We start from the raw sequence: 11,780 nt of genomic DNA, 5'->3' as shown, positions 1-11,780 counted from the left end.
TTTAAAAGCACGGCCACAGACGGAACATGGGTAGTTTCTCTGGTCCTCGTGAATTGTTACTGAATGTATGTCCAAGCTCCTCTTTTCTGTGAATCTCTTGAAGCACACTTGGCACACATAAGGCTTCTCTCCAGTGTGAACCCTCTCGTGCCTTGTAACATTATTTGCGTAATCACTGGTGTAACTGCAGAAGCGACAATGATGCTTCTTTCTCTTGTAAAGCTTACGTTGCTTTCTTGAAGACTCTTCTGTGTCAACCATAGTGCTCCGGTGAGAGCTGTCAGCACCTGTTAGACGAAGAAGCACTTGATGAAAGCCTGTTGCCAAATATTCAGATACTATATAAACGTTACGTCAACCAATACCAAGAGGACCAACAAACCAAAAAAGAAAAGTAATGAACCACACTATTACACGTCACAGAATTGACATCACATATTAGATGAGGTTGCAGCACAGAGGGGTAGTTGCCCAAGGTAGACTACAAACAAACATCAGGGCTTTTTGTGTTCTCTTCTTCAAATGTGGTAGAGGCTTATCCTCACACGGTCAGGAAATGAGGGGATGCGGACCACAAACTGAATGCATGCGTGTGTTCATCCCCAAAAGGTGTAAAGAGCACTCTCAGACATTTCTGCAGATGGTAATGATAGAATGCATGGCGAGAGCAATTAAGCTCTGGCAATGAGCAAAATACACATAATATAACACACAAATCACATACTCGTGGGAGAGGAGAGGGAGAACGAAGGTTTCCCACTGTGCCATGAAACTAACCCTTCCTTTCACCTTCCTCCCCGACTAGTATATTCTCCCTATCCTCAGGGTTTTAAGTACAGATTTAGATTATGTTTCAGATGTGTTCACAGGTAGAATCCCCTCCCTCGTGACATGTTTCTGAATCAACTCCAAGTTTGGTACACATCCAGTGCCTTCTTCTAATGTCATTTCTTGGGCCACATGAACGCATAGGGTTGCCTCTCCCCATGTAGAACTGCTTGGCCTTGCAGTGCTTCTAGAGGCACTCTTGAGAGGAGTGTTGCGTGCCACACAAAGAATACTCAAGCAGCAGCCCCTTGAAGGACACTTGAAGGATTTCTCGCTATAACACCTGGGAAAGAAAGGAGCGGTCAACTGAAAGCATGAGCAAGGGTGACAAGCTAGGATTACAAAAGTGTTACACGAAAGTGAGAAAATTCCTTTTCACAATCACAGCAGGAGCACACTCCAGCTCAAGCACTTCTGGGCAGAGTTCACACACGCATAAATCATATAAGGTGCGTTGTCACAACTCATAAAAGTGGCAAGGCTGCCATCCAGCCTCGTGATGATGCTGCTGGCAGTTCTTCAAAAACTATTTGGACGTGAATCCCACCCAGAAGTGCTCGAAAGAATCTGCTACACAACTATCTGCAAAATAAAGACAACCACACTCTCACTATCACTACCAGCTTGTCTAACAGGTGCTTATCAGTCATATACATAGGCCGGCATTTCCCGAAAAATTCATTCAACATCACATCATGTCCGGCTGTTCCCACAGCCCATAACATCACATCACCATCACATCATAAACCATCATTTGACATCACCATGACAGCCTATCACAACATAACCCATCATTCAACATCAACATCACAACTCATCACATTACCCATCATTCAACATCACAGCCCATCACATCATTACCCATCCTTCGACATCACAGACTCGTTCAGAGGAGGAGAGAGGAGTGCGCTGGTAGCGACACCAATCCAAACCACTCTGTGACCACACTCCAGCGACACCGAATCTGCCACGGTGTGTCGCAACCAGGGATCGGAACCATTATTTTTTTTCAGTTCAGTTCCGGTTCAGCTTCGCAGCAGCACAGAATATCGGTGCAAACCAGTTAAAGTCAGTTCGAACCGGTTCAGGAAACTCAATTTTGAGCAGATTGCCCTGGGTCAAAAGCAAGCACATCCTAACGATTCTCAAATAACACAAATGTACTTTTGTTGTTGTTGTTGCCGACACAGCAGTGGTTCACCTCAACACTGTGTCGCAGACCTGCATTTCATGTGCAATATTTTGGTAGCACACTGTACTCTCTATGTACCCTGTCACAACTTGCTCACAGACTGGCCATTATTTTCACAGCCCAAAATGAAAACTTGGTGTTGCTAGATGACAAAATTTGTGTACAAGGTGGTGGTGGTGCTGATCACGGAAGGAAGCCTACAACTGCCAAAAGAAAGACCTAACACAACTTAATGCACACAATAGCTGCGAGAAGGAAATGCCTCGCGCACTTGGGTTGTAGTTTTGTTTTCTTCAGTTTCAGTTTCGTATTTGTGGGCTCAATCCGCTGTGTAAATCATACTTCTGATATCTCACAACACACATTACGTCTGAACCGTTTTGTGGACTGGTAACTGCCTCAATTTATTTCGGTTTCGGATTTCGGCCAGTTTCGGTTCGGTTCAACACGAGACAAATAATGTTTTGGTTCGGTTCAGTTCTGGTTCAATGAAAAATACAGGTTTTTAGCAGTTTTTGATTTAGATTCAGTTTCAGTTCCAATCCCTGGTCGCAACGAGCGCACTCTCCCATCCCTCTAAACGACTGAACTTGCCCGTTTCCGCCCTTCCGCTAGGGTGTCACACAAGGCCTCCACAGCTACTCATCTTCCTGGCTCTAAAAAATGTTTCACGTCATAACCACGTGGGATTACTGCGTCAGGCATCATCGGTGATACCCGTTGGCCGACGGACTTTGCACACTCCCGGATTGGTTGGCAAAGTTTTCAAATAGCAGCCTTTTGCGGGCAGTCGGCTTGGTTGGCAGTTACGACCAGGAGTCACAGCGTTTCGACAATGTTGGCGGACGGCACCGTATTGTTATTGTGTTCAAAGATAAGCGTGTTCGCGGATTTGTTCACGTTCGTTGTGTCCTGACACAAGTACCACCTTACGAACAGTCTCTCCAGTTTGGAACTGGAATGCAGTAGTCAGTTGATGCCTGAGGAACACTGTTGAGGGTCTTCGCATTTTCAAATGCAGCGACAGCGGAGACAGGATTCGGTGTTAGTGCGACACTAGCATTTCCCGTTTTGTTGTAATCCTTGATGCACTGCAAGCAACAAAGAAGATGCTCACCGCAAAATCGCATACACTCATGTAATGTTGTTCGCTTCTAGGAGTAGACTGTGTGTGTCCTTTGCAAGTCCGAACTTGGTTTGACTGCAGTCTGTCAACACACGCAGCACTCTGGGCTCTGTACGCAGGGTAAATATTTGTGTGAGACCACCAAATAAATGTGTATTTTGTCCAAAATTTGCCCTGGCTGTTGTCGAATACGGAATAACGAGTGTCAGGTATGAAAACCAGTAAAAGCCGATTGTAGCCAGTACTGGCCGGAATGTGAGCCAAACTGGGAGACTCCTGATTGGCCAAATGGTAAGCGTCACCGTGCATTTTCATTGGTTGCATGCCCAGTGTTGCCTGAAGTGTCTCAAACTATGGGGAGCTGTGGGGGTCTGTCACAAAGAGGAGAAATACACCGCTCGCGCATTCCGTGAAGTTTTGTCCAGCACTGTACATTTTACTGACTTGCAATAATAAACAAACAAAACACAGGCACTCGCAACCAGTGAGTTCAGAAGTATTGTAATAAAGAACCTGTAGCTGCTCTGCACTATTGTGCACACATAATCACGTTTCCAAATACAGACGTGAGCAGCATCAAACAAAATAAGCAGCCAAATCGGGCCGTGCATGGCAAGTGGTGGGTATACCACATTGGAGCACCAGTTACCGCAAATACCCTGGATATCCCTAATAGGTATCAGATGTCACAATGTGTCCAATGTGCATCTCTTGTACATCCAAGATGTGAACTTTAAAGTTTGTCCTAAGCTAAGGATATCCGATGACATTCTGTCGCTGTCCCATGGCAGCCATCATGGAGGGGAGGGTTGTCCCCCACTGGATTCAGCAAGCAAACATTGCCGTTGCAACACAATCACAAATTATGATTCGTTTCGTTCCAGAAACGTAGAGTTTCTGAGCCAGAGCCAAGACTAGTTGCGGGCACAGTTGACATACAGAATTACATGCAAATGCCGCACCGTGGAAACCACCTCCCCGGATATTTAGCCCTGTCCCCTCATTGCATGAATACACAATACAATTTACAATACGAAAACCCATATTTAAATGCCTCGAAATGGCAAGTCCGCGTCAGCATTTGTCATCCCCGACGAAGGTGTAGTTCAAGGACATCGCCTTTGGCATTGTACGTCATCCACAGCTGCGCAACTCTACGCCATACTTTTCTTTTTGCAGCACATCGTTCCATTCCCACCCCAGAATTGGGTGGTCCTTACTGACTCACCATCTGCGCCGCAAGCAATTGAAAATTTTGGCATCCGAGGCTCCTCCGCCCCGTTGGTTATGGATGTGTTAACCGCTTACAAACTTGTCTACGAAGCAGGACATAGGCTCACTCTCCAATGGGTTCCCGCCCATTGCGGTGTCGAAGGCAACGAACTGGCGGACAGCGCTGCCGAAGCAGCTCTCCCGTCTCGGACACGTCGAGTATTGCACTGCTGAGCATAGGTCGGCGAATTCATTCATGATGGCCTTCACCGACTTCATTCACCATCACCTCATAGAGAATGATGTGATGTTGAATGAAGGGCATGATGTGATGTGAAGTTGAAGTTGAAGTTGAATGAGTGGCATGATGTGAAGTGAAGTTGAAGTTGAAGTTGAATGAAGGGGTATGATGTGATGTGAAGTTGACGTTGAAGTTGAATGAAGGGCGGTGATGGGATTTGAAGTTGAATGAAGGGCGGTGATGGGTTTTGAAGTTAAAGTCCGCGTGATGGGTTTTGAAGTTGAAGTCCACGTGATGGGATTTGAAGTTGAAGTCCACGTGATGGGTTTTGAAGTTGAAGTCTGCGTGATGGGTTTTGAAGTTGAAGTCTGTGTGATTGTGTGATGGGATTTGAAGTTGAAGTCAGTGTGGTGGGATTTGAAGTTGAGGTCACCGTGATTGGTTTTGAAGTTGATGTCAGCGTGTCTGGGTTTGGAAGTCGAAGTCCGTGTGTTGGGTTTTGAAGTCAGCGCGATGGTTTTTACGGGGAAGTCAGCGGGATGGGTTTTGAAGCTGAAGTCTGCGCGATAGATTTTGAAGATGACGGATAGGTTTCGAAGTCCTCATAATAGGTTTTGAAGCCGACAATGTTTAGTCGATGTCTGACCTTCACGTGTCATGACAGTTACTTGTGTGAACGCGTGCGGAGTGAATGGCAAATGTGTATTGGAGTGGAGTGCACCGAGCGAACATAAACGCTTCGCGTTTCGTGTCTGGTGTGGGCGTATGGGCCTGACACTGCAGATGCCTGGCGGACTTCCTCCCCCCCCCCCTTGTTGTGTACCGGCGGTCGCAGGGAGGGAAAGTGTTTGGAACGCGTTACTCTCTGGCGTAGTGGGGCGCGGAGGGCAATGTCATGTAGCCGGGGGCAATTGTATGTTGCGAATGTGAGCGGTAGATTAGATCGAGATGCGATTTGGCGTTCTGCGGTCGCGCGGTCTGCACGTTGTGGTTGTTTTGTTTGACTCATTTGCTCGCGTACAGCTATAATGTGCGTATATATGTATATTGGATGGGTTTGGATTTGAGCCTCCGCCTTCGGTCGCGTACGCCCGTTTTACTAAGCGACAGTAGATGGCTGTCGTGCTGATGAAATGTGTTTTATTAGGCTTATTTTGTGTCTTCTTAGATTGCTTATTTTTGCTTTGTGTGATTGGGATCCAAATAGGACAAGATTGAGCTGGCATTGTTTTTGTGGACGTCTTTTGTTTTAAATGTAATACACAGAGGTCACTATAGGTCCCTTATTTATCTGAGGTGCATAGGTCATGTTTTGGGGAATTATCTGTTCGACATGCATGTAGCATCCATCGGACACAAGTGTTCCATCAGAGCACGCAGCTGATATTTCTTAGATATTAAGTACATTTCAGCAGAGGCGGGGAAGTTAATTACCACTCAAAAGTTGCTAGTTACGAGTTATGTCATTAAGCTAAATATGTAATGAAGTTACAACCTTCAAGTTATCAAAATGAAATTAAGTGAGAAATGAAAGTTCTTGCTACTATGCCGAAATTAAGTTGGGAGCGGAGTTCCGAATATACCTTGTCAATTGGGCACAAAGTGATAATTGGAATTCCAAGTTCCGCGAGGTCCCATTTTTTGCGCACATTTCATAGAACCTTGCCAGTGGCCTTATCACCTTCCCCGTAAAAAAATGCACTCCACGCACTCCAAATGAACGCTCTGCTGCGACCTAACTTAGAAGCACGCCGGAATTGCGTTTGCGTACATCCAGTACATCGCGCTGCAACAAGGCGGAGCAGACAGGCTGCTGGCGCCGCGCACGTGCAAGAGGCGTGGTCACTGTCGTCGGATTTTTCAGCAGCAAAATAAAAAGAAAGGAGCCCGCGTTGTGTGTTCTTCCTGCTTGAACGAGAAGCGAAATAGAAATTTCTAACTTTGCTCATGATACTTTTGCGAAGTTACCTCAAAAAGTGACTAACACTACACTCAAGTGATTATGATGAGAGGTTGTTTCAAACATCAAATAAAAACAGGTAAGAGTGGGAATTGTTGTAAACTGTGTCGACACATATTTATTTAGAGATTGTGAGTGAGGAAAAGAAACTGTTTCACGGACTGTAAGTTGGTGGTCTTCCGAGCTCCTTGCAGTCTTCACTTCAATTTGCGCCTCACATTCTGTATGTATTACATGTGTCCAAACGCCTCGGTAGTTAAGAATTCACTTAGTGTTCGTCCGTATATACCCTCCTCGGAGGAAGAAGAATACAATGGGTTACACTTCTCCGAGGAGATATTCTCAGTTTTTGGTGTCAGTGATTTATCGAGACCATGATACATCCCTGTGACACCCCCCACCCCAAAGAAAAAAGTTTGGCGACACCCCCTGCAAAAAAGGGGGCTTGCCGTTTCAGCTGTAATGACATGTCGGTAATTATACGTGTAAAGCTGTTATCACGTAGCTGTAATAATGACCACGCCCCCTGCTTCGGATTCCGGATAAACCACTGCAGTGGTGTATTGCATGAAAGAATTAGAGTAAAAACATATGTCCAGCGAATGTGATTACAGGTCGCTGAATTCGTTCATGACGACTATTTCCAGTGTCAGTAAGCATCATGTCACAAGAACTCATGTAATACTGAGTGGCTGGCCACGATGTATTCCGATGCCGAAGCTAATAGCCGAAGATACCCCCGCGTCCCGAGTGAAAAATGGCACGGCAGAAAAGCCGGACGTACGAAGCCACATGATCGTGCACTGTACCGGCAGACACGGCGATCGTACGAAGTCCTATGAACATTCAATGTTCCGGCAGGCAAGGATGTCGTACGAAGCCACATGAACCTGCAATGTGCTATGCGCTCACTTAGCTGTCAACAACGGGCGCAACATTGTGCAACAACCCTACCGCATAAGCAACATACCTCCCGCCGCCGTTCACATGCGACAGCGGAGATCAAACGTTGCATCCCTCCCTTTCCTCATTTCTTGGTGCACCCTGCTTCCAAGCCCAACCCAGAGCAAGGCGACCGCACCCTCCAAACAGCATACCCCTCCTCCGCTTACGCTTTCGCCGCCACTACCAGGAAATCCACGCTAACAGGGGCGAGGAAGACGCCAACGTCGTAATCCTCCAGCAGCGAGCAGCCGGGCACACCAACGTAGGCCTTCGTTGGTATTCAACTTCAAAACCCCATCAGCGGTCACCCGAAGCCACATGAACGCGCAATGTGCTATGCGCTCACTTATTTGTCAACAACGGGCGCAATATTGTGCAACAACCCTACCGCGCAAGCAATACACTTTCCGCTGTTCGCATGCAAACAGCGAAGGTCAAACGTGGCATCCCTCCCTTTCCTCCTTCATTGGTAAACCCTGCTTCCAAGTCCAACCGAGTGCAGGCTGACCGCGTCCTCCAAACAGCATACCCCGCCTTCGCTTACGCTTTTGCTGCCACTACCAGGAAACCCACGCAAACACAGGCGAGCAGGACGCTAGCGTCGTAATCCTGCAGCCAGGCACACCCCACGTAGGCCTGTGTTGGAGTTCAACTTCAAAAACCCCATCACCGACTTCAGCACCCATCATAGGAATTCAACTTCAGAACCCCATCACAAACTTCAACTTCAAAATCCATCACCGACTTCAGAACCCATCATAGGAATTCAACTTCAAAACCCCATCACAGACTTCAACTTCAAAATACATCACCGACTTCAGAACCCATCATAGGAATTCAACTTCAAAACCGCGATGGGATCTGAAGTTGAATTCTGATGATGGGTTCTGAAGTTGAATGATGGGTTATGATGTGATGGATTCTGAAGTTGAAGTTGAATGATGTGATGTGATGTGATGGGTTCTGAAGTTGAATGATGGGTTATGATGTGATGAATTCTGAAGTTGAAGTTGAATGATGGGTTATGAAGTGATGAATTCTGAGGTTGAAGTTGAGTTACGGGCTCGTGATGTGATGGGTTATGACGGTGATGTGATGGGTTATGACGGTGATGTGATGTGATGGGCTTTGCGGAAAACTGACCATGATGTGATGTTGAATGAATTCTTAGCAAAATGCCGACCTATGCTGCTGAGAGGCCATCGGCGGTCCATAATTCGAAGCCTTGTGACTCCTCTGGCTACCCGCCAACGGACCGCCGACATGCTACCCCCCCCCCCCCCTCCCCCATGCTGAGCAGAGTTAACCCAGCGCTCGCTTTCCGCATGCCAGCACATATCTCTCGTCAAGACGCCGCATTAGTTCATCGAATGCACCTCGACGTGGCCTTCACAGCACAGTGGTGCTACCGCTTGAGACAAGTTAACTCTCCCCACTGCAGTCACTGCGGTGCTGTTGAAGATCTCCAGCACATTCTTCTCCATTGCCCACACTACCACCCTTCCCGCTCCGTACTCTCCGCCTCCCTCAACGAGCTAGACTCCCGTCCCCTCTCCCTCACCAAACTGCTTAGCCCCTGGCAGCATCCAGCTCACCAACGCTCTGGCCTCAAGGCTCTCTTCGCCTTTTTGGACGCCACAGGACTTCGATCCTCATTGTAATGGGACCCATTCCTTCATTCCCTGCTTCACCTCCAGCAATGGGGTAGAGTATCGCCCCCGGCGATGAAACTCCCCACCCACTATCCTGAAATAAAGTTGTTAAATGCGACTTTCTTGTGATTTATTAATTTTTTTGCTATAGTATTTCCAGCTACCAAGTTGGCGGCACTGTTGTACCAAATGACGTCATTTGTTTGTGAACAGGAACAGGTCTGTAGACAAGATGAGAAATTATTTGTGGCAATGCCGTTACAACTACCAGTTCATCACCGTGTCCTCCAGTCCTTCCTGCCGTCCTCTCTCCATCTGTCCATGACTGTACGCCGCTCATAGCCACATTTGCTTTCCAGCGCTAACACAGAATTAAAAAAATAAACTACCAGTTTAAATGCATTTGCTTTTGCTAACTACGGTAGTTAAGTCACTGCAGGCTGTAACAATTTCCAATTTTTTTCGTTTTTGCCCCAAGCTTGTTACATGGCTCTCTCTGTGGCTCATTGACGCTCAGAAGGAGGAAAAGCTCTTGAAAGATGCCAGTTACTGGGAAACTTACAGGAAACACTGAGGTGCTCGTTGATTCCGTGTCGTGAAGTGATGCCTTGTTCATAGTGTCTTGCCTTCGAACCCGTACATAAGCTGAACTATGAAAACTGACAACCGGTGTGTGAAGCACAGTTAGATTTGCTGAGTCTAAAATCCGAACTAAGGTGTGTACTAGTGACAGGATACTCATGTGTGTTTATCTGAACAGCCTTTTCGACGTGTCACTGTCTTGCTCTTGACAGCCTTACTTTGTCCGAAGTCAACCTCCCTTTGAAGAGGAGATGCACACACACACACTCGATGATGATGAGGTGGGCAGTTCACCGTCGCTGTGGAGGTTCACGGACGAGGGGATGATGATTCAGGGGCACTTGTAAAGATCTGTGTCCAGGCCGGTATAGTGTAAGAACTCCGCAGGTACATGAAGGCCTTGCATCTGGTGGGCAGCAACAGAAATTACTACCTTTGTAATTCACATATCACATCGCATGTATCGCCACTGAACTTTGCGTCAAACTGTGTGCATCATTTAGCGCATTTCTCTGTTAAGCTGTCTTCCCGTTACACCATTCCAAATATGTAAGTCGTCCACAATTTTGCCTCAAAAAGAGGCAAGCACCTATCCTCATAACCGCGTCACTTGAATTCTTGTCCCTGCAATATAGCATATGCTGAAGGGCACTCCGTAGGAGGGCACTAGCAAACTCCTAAGACAATGTCTTAATTAACTTTCAATAATTAACTTTTTAATTATAAAAGCTACGAAGTGGTACCAATGAGAACATCTGGGTCCTTCGGTCGCCTGATACCGGAGCCGTTTTCAGAACAAAAATCCGTTTGATAGGTCGTCCGCAAAAAAATAGTGAAGGAACGCCATTTTTTTCCTGATTTTGTTCATTGCGCATCTTCGGAGACGCGTCTTTCTTTCAACCCCCCAATGTGAGAGGGTGAAAGAGCACACTATCACCTTTTGCGTCCTGGAAAAAAAAAGAGTAAAAAAAACAGAAAATGCAACCCAAGATAAGGGCAGTTCCGATGCAGTCACTTGATACACTTGTTTTTATTTTGTTTCGGCAAGTTAAAGCTCATCTTCAACGCATGAGGCGGCACTGTGCTCCTTCACCCTCTCACATTGGAGGTGAAAGACGCGTTTTCGAAGATGCGCAATCAACAAAATAACGAAAAAATGGTGTTCCTTCACGAATTTTTTGTGGACGATCTATCGCACCAATTTTTGTTTTGAAAACGGCTCCGGTATCAGGCGACCGAAGGGACCATGTGTTCTCATTGGGACAACTTCGTAGCTAAGTTAATTATTGAAACTTAATTAGGACATTGCCTTGGGAGTTTGCTAATGCCCTCCTAAGGAGTGCCCTTCAGAATACGCTATATTGCAATTGATTTCATCTCAGAAAAAGCGATATATATATGTAACGCCTTAGGCTCCCGTCCAGACGTGCTGGCCAACTGGGTGGCCCCTCCTGCACCCCATCTAACCCCGAAGGGGGACGGGGTCGTAAACTAAAGCTCGGGTATCCCAAGAACGGATGGGAAGAGCAGTTGCTTCTTGTGTGCGAAAGAATAAACACATATTCTCCTAGTGACTCTCTCGTCTGTTGTCTCCGTCGTCACACGAGTCGACAGGATTACAGCAGCCCACTCATCGCCACCACAATCATCACAGCTTCATCATGTCAAAGAAAGTTCTTCACATCACCAAATTTACTGGATCACCCGATGATGTTCCAATCGACAAATCGTTGAAGCTTTACTCTCGAAAGGCCTCATCGCACGGATGGACGGAGGACGACAAAGTTCATTTCTTCCACAAGTACTTGGAAGGTGAGGCGTTGAAGTCCTACCTATCGGAAGTGTTTGACACGGATGAAACTTGGTCAGATATAAAAGACCACATGACAGCAACGTTCGGTGTTGTGCTGGCGGACCCATTCCGCTCGTTCATTCACTATTGGCACAAGAAAGGACAATCCGTGAAAGACAATTACGATGCATAGAAAACGCTTGGGAAGGCGTCTGGTTTGAGTGAATCGAACATTGTGTCAGGACGGTGC

At 46.7% G+C, this 11,780-nt stretch overlaps 1 long non-coding RNA gene across 2 annotated transcripts in view; it reads right to left on the bottom strand.

The window, feature by feature from the left end:
• Window positions 1-258: 258 nt before the first annotated feature.
• LOC135378460 (uncharacterized) overlaps window positions 259-11,780 on the bottom strand; it is a 66,658-nt gene continuing 55,136 nt past the window's right edge. For both annotated transcript variants that reach the window (XR_010418392.1, XR_010418393.1), the window contains exons 6-7: window positions 9,719-10,144; window positions 259-1,111 (exon numbers count right to left, since the gene is read on the bottom strand). This is a non-coding gene — a long non-coding RNA (uncharacterized LOC135378460). The remainder of the gene's footprint in view (window positions 1,112-9,718; window positions 10,145-11,780) is intronic.

This window comes from Ornithodoros turicata, chromosome 1 (assembly GCF_037126465.1).
Source record: "Ornithodoros turicata isolate Travis chromosome 1, ASM3712646v1, whole genome shotgun sequence".
Classification (NCBI taxonomy): Eukaryota; Metazoa; Arthropoda; class Arachnida; order Ixodida; family Argasidae; genus Ornithodoros; species Ornithodoros turicata.
Note: the sequence above shows the minus strand (reverse complement) of the source record. Positions and strands in the feature narration are given on the sequence as shown.